Below are 15,892 nucleotides of genomic sequence, written 5' to 3'. Positions count from 1 at the left end.
AGCCTCTAACGGGATGGATTTTTAGGACAGGTCTGATGCTAACAGGAGCAACACAGCAGAGGCAGGCCACAAGGCAATGCGCTCTTCAGACCTCCTTGGGCATCTCACATACACTTAAGCACACACGGAGACACACATGTGCATAATTGAATAATCTATAAGAAAAGGCTCTGCTTGGGGACGAAAGGTAAATCTCCAACTGGTACAGCCAGGTGACAAGAGATAGAGCTGAGAAGGGAGGGGCTGCAGCCTTGGAAACACCTGTGAGAGGCAGGGCAGGTAGAAGTAGAATCAGGGCCATTGTGTACCGGTGACCTGACCTGACTGCCGAGGACCCCGTGGGACTCCAGAGAGGTTGGCAGAGGGTTCCAGCATGAGCAAAGCTGATCAGATTGCTAGTCTTCAGGTTCCTCCTAGGGCCATTGGTGGTCTGATGATGAAAGTGAGCAGGTCACCAGGTGCTGCCAATGAATTCATACTCCCCAGAAATACTATGGAGAAGGCAGATTCTCATGGAAAGTTACTGACACTGAAAACCTCAAGCATCGTTCAGTGTTTCTCCATCTAAATCTTCTCCTCTAAGCCAGGGAAGGCAAAAGTCCTGATTATAGTAACTTATCTGATTAAATGATGCATTAAATAGTGTCTCCTAAGGACATGGAGACCCTTGTAGCCTCTCTCTCCTTTGCAGCCTCCATCTCCATTCATGAAGCATCCAACCCAGTGCTCTTGTGAACCCTTGTCTCAAATACATGGATGTCTAGTAGGACAATTTGATGAGTCAGCTGGAGGCCACCAGGCAGGCATCTCAAGTGGGAGGCATTTCTCCCATTGAAATCAGGGTAGCTAGTGACAGGAGACTGTGCCACCAGGATACAGCCTGTCAGGGTTCACAGGCCTGGCATCTGACAGGGACACATGAGGGGCATGTCTTAAGATTTCTGAGGAAGTGCTCACCCTGTGGTAGCACTTTGTTGTTTTGTTTGTTTGTTTTTTTTACAAATGACCATTTTCAAGAAGGTAACTGCATAAAAACAAAACAAACCAAACAAAAATCCATAATAAAGGTGATCACAGTGGAGCACGATCTATATAGTCTTGGCCCTTGGGCAGTAGCCACAAGAGGAGCAGTAGTGCAGAGTTATTTGCCCAAGGCCACCCTCATCTACCTGGTAAGCTGGAGGCCAGCCCAGGCCACAGGAAACCCTGTCTAAAAACAATAACAAACCTTGGGGCTGATGATGGCATGACTCAAACGGCAAACTGCTTGGTGCACATATACGAAGATCTGTGATTACATTCCTAGGACCCATGTAAAAAATACTGGGAGTGACAGCATGTGTCTGTGACCAAAGAGTCAGGTGGGTGGCCACAAGTGGAACCTTGGTGCTGGTTGGCCTGCCGCTGCAGCCAAATTGACAAGCTCCAGGTTCAGTGAGAGGCTTTGTCTCAAAAGTAGGAGAATGATAGAGGAAGTTACCCTGTTGCGTGCACCTCTGGTTTTCACACTCAGGTGGATGCACACCCACACACCATGAGTACACACAGGACCCTGTACACATTCATACACTGTGCACACATAAAACCCCTCCCGCAAAATGGAGATCAAGAAAACAATGAATACTAGTCATTCCTTGCCACCAAGGCTATTATAAATGAGTCAGCAGGAAGTGAGAGACATTGCTGAAGCCATTAGCTCCAAGTTGGCTCTGCGGGGTTTATGAACTCATCTGTGGATGACCCGAGGTCCATCTGGGGTGGTCACTAGTATGCTTTTAATTCTTTTACTGCTTTCTTATTGCATTAATTTTTTTATTGTAGTAAGACACACTTCACATAAAAGTTACTATTTAAGTACACTGATTCAGATCTCCCAAGGGGACTCTGTCTCTCTTTAAATCTATCTATATCGTATGAAATGAAGAGCCAATTGCAACACCATCAAGGAGAGAAGGGCTCTCAAAGGATGTCTGGAGAATGCATTCGAGGTTTGCTAAGATGTCACTTAATTGCAGGAAGGAGTGAAGGGTTGTTCTTGAGCATCTGAGCTGCAACGAATGCAGATGAGCAGCTGGGACAGGGCAGGACATTAGTGACCTGTTCTCTGAGGCAACAAAGCCTTGCCCAGGGTCTAGAGACTCCTGTTTGTGGTAAGACAAATAAGTGTAAAAACAGACATATAATACAGCAGGAAAGCAACTGGAAGAATTCACGGGGCAGGAAGATGAGACAGAACTTAAGAATTAAATAAATAATTAAGAAAACAGAACAAAACAAAAAACTAAACAAACATAAAATTGAGGACTGGGGACATGGCCCAGTCAGGAATGTGCTTGCTAAACAAACGTGATGACTCCAGTTTGGATCCCCAGCACCCAAATAATTCCAGCACAGAGGAGGTAAAGACAGAGCCTTGCTTGGGGCTCACTGGCCAGGTAGTCTAGTCGATTTGGTGAGCTCCAGATTCAGGGAGAGACCTGTCTCAAAAAGCTCAAGTGAAAAGAAAAATAGAGGAAGACACCAGGCATTGACCTCTGACCTCTACACACGTGACTCAAAAGTACATGCCCACACATAGGCACACATATAGCATAACATACACATATATAGCATACATACATATGTTACATACAAAAAAACATACAATACACACACACACACACAAACTATGAAATTGGAGGCTTTCTAGGCAAAGATCAATAAAAAGAGTCAAATTCCAGCATGAATTTATTACTTAATAGGGTTACATTCAGCTGCTAGATTTGAAAATACACACAATAGATGATTGCAGGGTTAAGTCACTGTATGTGACTAAAGATTCTGGAATGACACAGTGCCTTAGTGTAAAAAGTCCTCATCCTTCTGGATTCTGGCAGTCCATCTGTCTTTCTGTCTACTCATCCATCCACCCTTCCACCCATCCATCCATCCATCCATCCATTTATCCATTCATCCATCCATTGTGCATCCACGAATTACAGAGTTAAACATTGCTTTGACATTCTCTAAGTTTTGGGCAAAAAGCCTTTGAAAGTTTTAAGCAAGTTTATTCTTCTTACGATCTTTGTATTTGGGGTAAGAAAAAAGTAAAACATGCGTAAACAAGAAAATATCAGGCAGTAACGTCTGCTATGAAGAAATTACAGCAGAACGGCAAAATAAAATATATGGTTTTAAAAACATGGACTCAATTATCGAATGCCCCCCTCTCCCCTTCTCTGTGCTAACATCTTTTATTTCTTCTTTTTCACACATTCTTTTACATTTACTCATTTGTGAGTGTGTGTGTGTCAGAGAGAGAGAGAGAGAGAGAGAAAGAGAGAGACAGAGATACAGAGAGAGACAGAGAGAGAGACAGAGAGAGAGACACACACAGAGAGAGGATAATGAACTACAGCACATATGTGCAGCTTTCAGGAGTGGGAATCTGTCTTCTCCTTTTACCACGTGGGTTCTGGGACTGAACTCAGGTCATCAGTCTTGGCAGAAACACCTTTACCCACTGAGCTATCTAGCCTATCCCCTTCACACATTTTAATGGAGCCCATACTAAGTGCCGGGCGTATCTAGTTCTTATTTTCATGCCACTTAACCCACACGCCAGATAAAAAGTGAAATACTTTGAATGCAATAGATCCTCAGTAAATTATTTAAAAGATTCAGCTGCTGTATGCTTCGACTGTATGAAATGAAGAATATAAGACTATCAAAAGAGAGGACAAAAAATACAAGCCATAATTAAGAGAGGATCAGGTTAAAATTAGATGACAGTGAGTCTTATTGGCACAAATAATGACTCCATCAACATGGCATTTGAATAGCAGGAGGCCATCATTTATCTCACTTTCGTGTCTCATCTGCCTTGGGAAGTTGGAGAAAGCAGGGCATTTTGCCAAAATTAGAAGCAATTTGAATTGTACAGATTAAGAATGTTGACCAAAAACTTGTGCATGTCTGTATTTGAGTTCTGATTGCTGACAAGATAAAACTTTAAAGTTCAAAGACAGTGGGAGTGAAGGGGAGGAGAGAGGGGTAAACACGATCAAAATACACTGTACAAAATTTTCCAAGAATTAATAGGACTATTTTATAAAAGAAGATGAGGGGTAGAGAGAGAACAGAGATGAAAGGCCCAGTGAGGAATCAGAGGGCAATGGATTGACGCCCTCCGTGGAGGTGGGTGAGGACACAAAGGGGGAGTCGGTGGTCCTCCCAATACAACCTGGGAGTTGTTCCATTTGTTCACAGAGTCTAAGCAGGCTGGGTGGGTAACTGACAAGCATAGGGCAGTCTCCTCCGGTAAAGAAGCTGTCAGTGACAGAAGCCAAACATTTCCCTTCCTAATTCTCCTGGTGACAGCAATTTATCTTTCTCAAGCCGGGGTGGGAAGGGAGCACTGCACGGTGATGCAGATGGGGGACCTTTCTGCCCATCTCCCCTGTAAATGTTATAATGGGATTTACCTGATCTGGCGCTGTGGTCTAGTGGGGGCTCTCTCAGTTCACTCTCATTCCCACCCCTGCGCACCAAAGGCTATTCAGGTTTCTGGAAAACATCAGCATTCAGGCAGAGAAGAATTGACACACTAATGCTTTTGGGGAGCGTGGGTTTACCATAAAATCCAAACCGATCCGAAATCCCAGTAAGAAAGTTCCCAGTGTCTTAAAGTGGAAGTGGCTTATCTACAAGGGACTTGGGCAGAGGTTGTAACTAGTGGTGTCTTGAATTTCAATGCTCATGCATACATTCCCTCCACCTAAGGTATATAAATACACATTCATGAAGGAACCCACGCAATTCCTTTATTTTTAGGAGATCACATTAAATATTTATGCCCCTCTGTCCTCTTAACCAATTCTTTTCTCTAAGAAAAAAAAAGTATGTATATAGTGTGATTAAAAATTTACCTTGTAACAAATAACTTCAATTAGCACCTTCCTTTCCCCCCATTCTCAGAGTTAGGCTGCATTGTGAAATAAGGATCACATTTGAACCCCTCAGACTGGGAAGACACCCTATCAAGAGTGGCAGGCAAGTCAAAACACAGTGTAGAGTGTGTATCAATCAGAATGTCAAATGATCTCATTAGAGTCTTGGGTCTGTACGTGGGTGCATTTCAACGACTCTGCTTTTCCTGCATGGAAGTTTAGCAAAGATTAAGTCATTTAGCAGCGACAGTTGGCTAAGGCAGCCAAGTAGGGGCTTAGAAGAGATGTGTCAGTTATGTTTCTGCAACTATGCCTTGACAGGAGGCCATCAGGAGGAACCGCTGTCATACAGCTCCGGCCCACACGGGTGGAATTCTTCCCACTGAACATTTCTCCTCGAAATTTTGTAACTTCTTTGTAAGCCCTTTCCCCACCATGACTGATTTCACCATAAAAATTAATTCCCTGAACAGCATAGCCTGGAATTATTATTTACTATAAAGTTTTTGGAAGAAACTTCCCTTGATATTGGAAAATAATCTCTTGAAAAGATGGCTTTTAGAATTTACATAAAGAATAATGTGTTGGGGACTGGAACGTGGCTCAGTAAAACATGAGACCTGGGATTGCAAACCTATCAGCCACATGAGAAACTTAGCATGGCTGTGTGCACCTGTCCCAGTATTAGGGGGCAGAGATGGGGATCCCAAAAAGCCATGGCCTGCTGACCTAACAGAAGTTTAGACAAGCTTCTGGTTTAGTCAGAGGCCCTGCCCCAAGACAGACAATGTAATGAAGATAGCTGATGTCTTGAATTTACACTCACAGTTGCACACACTTGCATATGTAAGTATAGACACCACATAGGCACCCACACATAGAAATAATACATAAGCATTGCACAATTAAACAATGACTCTTATATTATCGCATTTATATAATATTCAATTTCAAGATTTACTATTATCCTTCACCTCCCCCAAAATATTTTTAAAAATAAAGTCTACTTAGCCTTTTGAAACTTAATTTTGAGAGTCAACTATTGTTTCTGGTGTTGTCCATCCACTGAGGGAAATCCAAATGCCTATCCATGTTAACCCAGCAAACACTCCAAACAAGAGCTAAAACAGAAAAGCTTTGGCTTTCCAAGGATCTGGGTCATAGGTCATAGGTCATAGGTCATAGGTCATAGGTCACTCCAAGCACCACAGTGACCATGTCACATGTGGAGTTACTAAGACATGTGCTTCTTTCTCTAGCAGGCTATTGGTCATCAGGCCCTCATAAAATCTGGAACCTCTGAGTGTGTACACATAAATATCCCACACAACAGCAAGCAGATTTACCACACAAAGAAGTGAACTTGGAACAAAGGCCATCTGTTATTTAAGCTATGACATCAAGCAGTTTTGACTTTTGTAACTAAGGGAAGTCATCTTATAAGAAATCCCAAGTTTGATGACTTTTTGTGGAATGTACTCAAGAAACCCAGCCACACAGCAGTGTCTGAACACAGAGCCGTCTCACAGAGAAACTTGTGTTGGGCAACCATCTCCACCAATTGAAACACAGGACATTGTCAGTCTAACGGATTCTCCCAAGTTAGCTTGTGTTTTCCTAAATTAAACACTGTCCTGGGGTTTTACCTGCTGATTCAAGACTTCAGAGAAAGACATTTAAGTAAGTTCGTAGATGCCTTGATTAATATAAAGAAACAATACTTAGTTTTAAAGTCATTTATTTTATGTATATGCATGAGTGCCTGCATTTAGGCATGCATGCAATGTGTATACCTGGTGCCCATGGAGGCTGAAAGATGCCATCGGATCTCCTGGAACTGAAATTCCAGATGGCTGTGAGTCATCTGATATGAGTATTTGAAACAGAACGGATTCAGGTCCTCTGCATGAACAGCAAATGCTCTTAACTGCTGAGCCATCTCTCCACACTCCGCAGGGATGATCGTTTGATTGTTTTTTAGAGAGAAATTTGGCTTTAAAACTTGAGTTTTATTTTGAGGTCTTGAAAAGTTTTAATAAGTAAACTATTAGCTAACACTGATCTGAGGAGCGGGAAGACGTTTCTGCAGATATCTGCAATGGAGTGAAGTACTTGCCACAGAAGGCTGCCTGCCAGGGCCTCCAGATGGCCCCACCCCCTCAGGATAGCCCCGCCCCTTCCATATGGGGGTTTTGGCAGTAGCAGAGTGTGGGTGGATTGAGATGGCAGCGAGGTCATATTAAGGAATGAAAGAACTCTTCAAACAGGGACTTCAGTCTTCCTACTGATGGTTTGCTGAGTGTGAAGGAGACAACGAGAAATAGGATAAAATAACAAGGATGTTATTATGTAAGAACTTACCGTGTCATTCTAATTGAAATTAAAGTTCTGCTTGAAATGGAATAAAGTTATAGCATTTGAAGTTTATGGAGCACCTTGTGCTTTTCCAGGACAATTCCTCATCACAGGAACGTCACCTTGCAAGGTATTTTAAGTTTTAATGTATTTGTTCATGCCATTGAGGCTCTGTAAATGAATATTGTCCACAGTTAGAAATTCAATGCTACACAAGACATTGCTTCTGTGTTCACAGAATACTCCTGCTAGGCTGTGAAGATCTTCCTGGTGGGAGGCTTAGCTCTCTATAAGTGAAAGTACTAGTAACATAGATACTCAGTGCTGTCCATTGAGTAAACATTTGACCATGTTTTGATGAGGTAGCCATATAAAAATTATTTCCATAAGCAGAACTCTGAGTGTGAAAGATCATAGGTCCCAGAGTCAACAATTCTGCTTTACAACTTTGTTTGGATGATGCTGGAACTCTTCTGTCACCTTTTCCAGCCTCAATTTCATCATGAAGACAGTGCCATACTGCCATACAAGAACGCTAGGAGAGTGGGCATGAAGGACTGTGCACGCCAAGCCTTTTCTCCCCTGACCCAAATGTTAGGATACAGCAGGCGAGAGTTTCAAAGTGAGTTCAGTAGACATTGGCCATAGTTTGGTGTCCCTCCCAACCATACTATAGGTGCCCCCACTTTTGACACAGAAATTCAGTACTGTTTAAGAACAGTTGACTCTCTGAAACTCTGGGTCCATGTTCTTCTGATGGTGATATCAGGTTATCTAGGAGAGTGAGCACGTAAGTTAGGAAAAGCTGCTTTGGTGAGTGAGCAGGGGCTGGCTCAACTCTCTTTGCCATCTTTGCTCTGAGAACAGAGTCTGAAATGACATGGCAGGAACATGAGGTTTGTTTCCCATCAGTTATGGGCTACAAACCTGGTCTAATGCTCTCTGTGAGTTTGGAAGACTGACAATCTCTATGGTCATCTCCTTTCTCTCCATTGAAAAGTGAAGTTAATTGTTTTCCTGGCATATAGGCACAAGTTTACTGAAGCAGAGGAAACACCTGTTTACTGAAAACTAACTACTCTCAGTAAGAGAAGTAAAAATAAAACTAAACATTTGGAAAATATGTAAGTTCATAGGTAGAAATAATGAATAGAGTTAGTAGCATTTTTTTTTTTCACAAGTTGATCTGACTAGATGAGAGATAAAGACATGGAAATCTTACTGTGAAAGTGATTTTACAGAATATAGTAAATTGGTTTTAAGGTTTATACCAAGATTTAAAGATCAGACAAATAAAAGCCATTTCACAACTAAAAAATTCAGGTGAGGAAAGAAATATACTGCCTCCTCTTTCTCTCTCCCTCTCCCTCCCCCCTTTCTCACATATGAGAGAGAGAGAGAGAGAGAGAGAGAGAGAGAGAGAGCTCACCAGTTCAATTTTGGTGAGATTACTTGAAAGTGAAGAGATATTCAAATGCCAAGTTTTTATAAAGTAAACTTAAATAAATATTGGGCTAATTCAAGAGATTGCTGGTAGTCTAAGATTGTGTGTATAAAACACAAGAAAGATATATGTGATGATGTGAACTGTCAGCTGTTCATTTTCTCTGCTATCTGGACTCTAGCTTTCTGAAATGGTAATACAAATTAAAACACTTTCTTTTATAAGATGCCTTGATCATGCTATATAATTACCACAATAGAAAACTAAGAGGACACAGGTTCCCACTGTTAATCAAGAAGATATCTGCAACTGACACTTGCTGTCAATGAAACAATTTCTTTTCTCCAACAGAGTCTCAATAGGTATATTAACACTTTTGAGTAGGTTCCATGCCCAGGAGTAGTTCCCTACACAAAATGAATTCAGTGGTATTTTTTGTATGCTCCTCTGTGTCATGTTGCTTTGTTTGGGTGTTTTATGTCTCATTTTTGCTTGTGTATTTTGGTATTCATTTTTGCAGGTTCTTTGTGTGTTTCTTTATTTTTTTGTTTGCCTTTTCAAAGAGAAAGAGAGAGATGGAGTGGAGTTGGCTGGGGGAGATATGGGAGGAGTCAGGGGAGGGGAAAAGTATGATCAGAATATATTATATAATTTTTTTCAATCAAAAATTAACTAATACACCAACTACCCTACAAACTAGTTACACATTAAAAACTTATATCTTAGCCTGCAAAGATGGCTGGTCTCCATGGTGAGAGGCTGAACTTGTAAAACGATTCTAACCAGGTTAGTGACGAACAAGAAAGCCACTTCTGATGAAAAATGAAAATCAAGGGAAAGAGAAAGATGGCAACTCTGAAGTTCTGTGGGTGTGAGAAAACCATTTTTCTTTGCAGTTCTAAAAGCTGAAAACAAATGCATTCTGTAGGAATCATGGGCGTTGGGCAGGAGCTGTGACGTTACACAGGTTGTCAAATATTTTCCCTCTCGTAGGAGTACTTCTAAGGCAGGAGGCATCTCACACCATCACACAGGCGCTCACCCCTCACCCCCAGTGGATGTTTTTACATGCTAATGATGAGAAACCATAACAAAGTCTGGAGAGAAGATTCTAGAGTTTGAATTCTGTCTCTGCCGTGAGCTAGCTCAGTGTCTACAGATGGTGCTTAGACTCTTAGAGGTCAACTTCCTCAGCTTCACGCTACTCATCTGAAGGGAATTTTGGAGAACTCATACAGTAATGAAGCCTAAGATGGGGTGAAGGAATTAGTAAGGGCTCATCCATCAATTACAATGCACCATTCAGAAGGACTGGAATAGAGATCTCTGTGAGAAGTGAGGGAAGGTCAACATGATCTCAAAGCTTTGTCTGCTTTGATATTTGAGGAGGTTCCGTGTCGTGGGATGTATGCTCCTTCGCATGTTTGGTGACCACACATTTGCCTTTGTTTAGATTTTCAACTGGTATATTTCATCTAGATTCAATTTCAGATGAACTTTTTAGTTCAGTGAAATGGCTTGAAGATTAGCTGATTTTACTTTTATCAAGCCCCTTGTCCAGTCTTGGGTTGTCTCTCATGTGAGGCAAACTCAGAAGACAGGTAGAAAGTAACATCTGGCTTGCTCCTAAGCATCCTACCACAGAATAGAGCATGTTTGTGGGCCCGTGATGGGAGAGTTCATGAGAACACATCAGATAACAGCCAGAAAGAGGTGAGTAAATCTCTTCTCAGCAGCTATCCATCCACAGATATCTGAGATCATGTGTAGGGAGAAACCCTGATTAGAGGTACCACAGACCATGTCCGGTTGGGAGTGGTCACAGTTTGGTAACAGGGGTTTAAGAAGCAGGGAGGTGAGCATGTGGCCCTCTCCTGCTTGGCTGAGCTGATTGGGAAGCATTTCTGGGTCTGTCCTGCTCAGGTGCAAACGTGGTCACCGGTTCCCTTTCGTGAGTATTTTCCCCTAATAAACTACTGTTATTAACGTATCTCTGATTCCACTTTGTAATCATCAATAATCATGTGTGTAGGAATGATAGAAAAATATTTGTCACCAAAAGTCCAAATCAAATGTGTGTGTGTGTGTGTGTGTGTGTGTGTGTGTGTGTACATATGTAACTTTCCCTTCCCTTCTGTGTATCAAACTTCTTCCCAAATTAATGCCCCCTAATTCTTATCATGTATTCAAAGAACAGAATGATAGGTGTCACTATGATATACATACATACATATATATAATACTGCAGTCATGTCCCCCCCATTTCCCTCTCTTGTCTCTACTCCACTACAATTGGTCTGGTCTCTTTTTCTCTTCCCAAATACTCTGTCTTCGTGTGTGTGTGTGTGTGTGTGTGTGTGTGTGTGTGTGTGTGTGTGTGTGTGTGTGTGCATGTGTATAGTAGCAGTAGAAGTAGATTCTGCATATGAAAGAAAATTATTATTTGTCTTTCTGAGTTCCTTTAATTTTGCTTAACATGATGATTTCATGTTGCATCTGTCCTTATTTTGTTCTTATTTGTCACATTTTCTTTGTCCACTCTTTTGTAGATTGGCCTCTAGGCTGATTCTATAAGTGGGCTATTATGGACAGTCCCATAACAAACATGGATGAGCAGGTATCTCTGGAGCACACTTGTGTAGCTTCTGCAGAGTCATGTGGTAGTTCAATTTTAGGTGTTGCCATAGTGGTTTCCATAATATCTGTACCAGCCTCTATTCCCTCTGACGGTAATAGGAGCTCTCTTTTCACCCATATCCTCATCAGCATTTTGTTGTTGTTTGTTTCATAGCTAATGGCCATTCTGAATGGAGTGAGATGAAACCTTAATTTAATTTTGTATTATATCAAATTAATTATTTTTTTCATGTGTTTGACTCAGCCTGGCAGTTCTCTATACTTGGTTGTGGTCAGCTACACCTTGGCTGGGCAAATTGGCTTCTCTGGGAAAGTGAGGTGTTAGTGGGAGTTGTGGCTTGGTATGGCAGCTCTCTCCCGCTCGCCTGGCACTGTTTCCATTGCAGAGCTAGGAGCTCAAGAGAATGAGCTGAGTGTGGAATGTGGAGTATGCGATGTGTGGGGTGTGGTGTGGGTGTGGTGTGGGGTGTGAGACATGGAACGTGGGGTATGGCACGTAGGAAATGGGGTTGCGACAGAGAATGTAAGATGTAGGACATAGAATGAGGGCCATGGGCCATGGAATGGAACGAGGCCTCCAGAGACGACTTAGAATCCACATGTTGTCATACCTTTCACCAAACTCCACTGTTCAAAGCAAGCCTAGATTCGTGAGCTGAAGAAATAGACTCCACCTTTTCTTAAGTTGACAAATCCATATGACAGGGGCATAGCTACAGAGAGAGGCCAATAACTGTAACCACTGATAGAACCAATTTTCTGTTGGGTAAGGGCATTGGGCACATGCAGAACACTAATGGAACTGCCCTAGAGTCTGGCACACTTGAAGACATCATATAAATGGACCTAATTGGGAGGTGATTGGCAGGTCTGACTTTTGGTCTGGTCTTCCTTTTTCTTGAATAATATTAACAGATGTCCAATAAGCTGACAAATGTGCAGGAAATATTTAAGACAGCAGATCATATCAACCATAAAACTGTAGCATCCAGAGTATCGAACTAAAGGAATCTGAGCAAATAGCTAGCAATGTGACTCTGCCAGAGATATGAAGATTAATTATCTAGTGGGAGATCCTGGAACCCCTGTTTACAGACAAGGGGTTAGATTCTCACAGCAGCTCGCGAGGAGACTTTGAATTAATGGCTAATTTCAAACAAAGCATTTAATGTCACCACTTGAAATGTTTCAGTAATAATTCACACGGTTTAATTCTAAGCCACTTATGATTAAATTTCAAATATGCTAAGGTATTATTAGACATTTATGGGAGAAATCATTTTTCCCCCTGCAAATTAAATGTTCCTCTTTGACAATTATTCAAGTTATGATGGGAATTCTTGTTTCCTTTTAATTATAGCCCAAACACTTATATGGATAATGCAGCAAGACATTCACTATTTCATTCTGGACCGTTATTACCGAAATGCAAAATATCTCAATCTCTAGCCCTCGCCCCCTCCCCCTCGGTTTTCTTTTTAATCCCGTAAAAGCATCTGTCTTTGATTTCAAGTGGAGTACCTGCTGTGCGGGATGCCATGCAAATCCAATTTGTGTGTAACAAAACCAAATGGGCTGAAATGAACTCTGCATTTTAAAGATGTTTTTGTTTAATCATCGCCATCACTCCTCTTTAATGAATGCATAATCAAGTTAAACTTCAGGCAAGAAATGCAAAGGCTGTGTTTCAGAAGAGGAAGGCAAACTCTTGCCTCAGCCCTCACTGCCTGGGTCTTTCTCCTCTCCCTGGGTTGGCAGGCAAGGAAGAAGACAGACCTTCCAATTCGTGCCACGGCAAACTGTTGAGAAGCAGTATCAGCTGCAACTTCTCCCCCCCCCACCCCCACCTTACTTTCTTAAAAAAGAATTGGTGTTTATACCAGAAAGTGAGGTTTTGGGATTCCTGGCTTCTCGTTTCTCGCCTCTTTGACCTGTCCCAGGATGTGGGTGATGTAATAAGGCTTTGGGGTGCGTGTAGAGGGAGATACAGCAGGGGACATTTCTGTGCTGCACGAATCTAGTCTAAATGTTCTTAATCATTTCTTAGGAAGAAACTCTGTTGATCTTGCTTTTGGAAGGAGAAAATCTCTTACAAAGACCTGGAAGTGTGAGGTGACTTGACTTTTGCACAGCCATAATACAGTACGGATAGAACAATTAATCCCGGGCAGAGAAAGAGACCAGCCAATGTTTTACGATGGTGGCCTCTACGAGCCACCTAACTACTCATTTTCTGAACCAGAAAGCTAAGCACAGAATGTGTGTCCACTCATGTAAGGTCAGATGATGTGTGAGCTGGAGAACGAGGGCTGGGACACTGACCTCCCATTCTCAGCATGTTCAAAGCTTCAGGAAAGTGGGTGTCAAGGAAGTGCAGTCTACAGAAGTCTCTACCTGTTACACTGTCTACACCAGCTTTGTGTTCAAGGCAAGCAGGCACCAGTAGAAGAGGGCAAATGAGTGCAGATCAAGTGCGATCTCCAAGCAAATCTCTAAGAGTTGGTGACAATGGCAGAATGAAAAAGCTCATGTAGACGGACTTGCGACAGACAGGACTGGGATTCAGATCTCTGAGAATAAGTGACTGTTGGGTCCCCAGGCCCCGAATGGAACATCTGTGTCAACACAGGGCCCAAGGGACTTTCCAGAAGGAGCACAAAGACCACAAGAGCCAGAGGCTAGATGGGAGCAGAAGGCTCTTTGTCTTCATCATTTAACATGACTGTTGGGATGATGAACACACAGCAGACCTGCACACATAGCAGAGGCATGGAAGAAGGAAGGGGAAGAATTGGGAAGAAGACAGCAGAGCTGAGAGGAGAAGAGGGTGGACTAGGGGGTGAATATGGTCACAATATAGACATGAAATTGTTAAAAAATTTCTTAAAAAGCAACAAAAATACAAGAGTGAAAGGGGGCCCATGAGATGCCTCAGTGGTCTCTTGCTGCCTGCCAAGCCTAATGACCTGAATTCTATCCTTGGGATCCACATGGTGGATGGAGAAAACCAACTCCTACAAATTGTCTTCTGACCCTCCCCAAATGTGTCCCCCAACAAAAGAAATAAATATAATACCTTCTTAAAGAGCTAAGGTCAGACAGAACCTAGCTCTATATCCGCTTTCATCTCCGTTAGCATTTGTAGAGCATGGAAATATCTTAAAATAAGACTGAATAATTGGACATAAATAACTATGGTCCACGTAAAATATTTTGGATCTGCTTTATTCTTAGTGGTGAGTCTATGTGATGGGCTTCACAACACTGAGACGAGTGGCATCTGACATCAGCCTGGAATCCCAACACTGCAGGTTGTTACTTTTACATTTGCAGTCATCTGTTGTAGGTGTATGGGTGTTTTGTCTGCACACACGTCTATGCACCACGTCACTGAGGGCAGCCAAGGACATCGGATCCCCTGGGACTGGAACTACTGATGGTTGGGATCCACCATGTGAATGCTGAGAATTGAACTCCAGTCGTCTAGAAGAAGAGTGAGTGGTCTGGACCACAGAGCCGTCTCCCTAGCCCCTCCTGCATGTTACTTTAGCCTGGAGACACATCTCCTATTAAGGGAATCAGCTCTTTGTTTTAGCCTTGAATTTCAAAAACTCACCAACTTCCCTTTTGATTCCTACCATGTTACAGGACACATGTGCCTGTACCAACTGTTGGTTGATCTGTGGAAGGTTGGGTAAGTCTGGTGGGCCCACAGGATATGTCTGAGTTTTCTGTGATGGGACCACAGAAAGCAAAACGACAGCCCCAGTGGAGAAAGTGTCAAAGAAGTGTGCATGCCTTCCTGACTTGCTTGAGGGTGGCCACCCTGAGTTAGAAGCCCAGAGAGCAGACACTTCAGTCCACCTCCCAGCATTAAGCCCTTGGAGGTCTCCTGTTCTCGATCTGCTCAGCCTATACTTAGTGTCTGCTTGTCACATTCAGCTAAAGATTTGCCTGTTAAGTTTAAAGTTTTTCCATATGGTGACAAGATGAATTATTTATTCTTTTAATAATAGACTATTAAAAGAATAAATGTGTGCAAGTGCCTATATTTATGTTTGTTCACTGTGTGTATGCCTGGTGCCAACAGAGGCCAGAAGAGGGTTTTGGATCCCCCTAGAACTGGAGTTATAGGCAGTCATAAGTTGCCATGTGGGTGCTGGGAACTCATCCCAGGGCCTCTGGAAGAGCAGCCAGTGCTCTTGACTCTGGGCCATCTCTAGAATGCAGGTAAGAATTATTATAATCATAATAAATAAACTTTGTTTGGTGAACCTTTATACATAATTCTCCCCTGGGCAAATTCTTTTATCTCATCATTATTGAGCAACTCTGAATACTACTACTTTGGGGGGTTTACTCTCTCTCTCTCTCTCTCTCTCTCTCTCTCTCTCTCTCTCTCTCTCTCTCTCTCTCTTTCTCCCTGGAAACAATTCCAAACTGTACAGCAATCAGTAGGCCCTCTTGATCCTCCACCGTTTTCCTTTTTCTCTGTACCCCTGCAAGGCAGATTCACGTTAGTATTAGT

Source organism: Cricetulus griseus, chromosome 8 (assembly GCF_003668045.3).
Source record: "Cricetulus griseus strain 17A/GY chromosome 8, alternate assembly CriGri-PICRH-1.0, whole genome shotgun sequence".
Taxonomy (NCBI): domain Eukaryota; kingdom Metazoa; phylum Chordata; class Mammalia; order Rodentia; family Cricetidae; genus Cricetulus; species Cricetulus griseus.
This window is presented reverse-complemented; position numbering follows the sequence as displayed.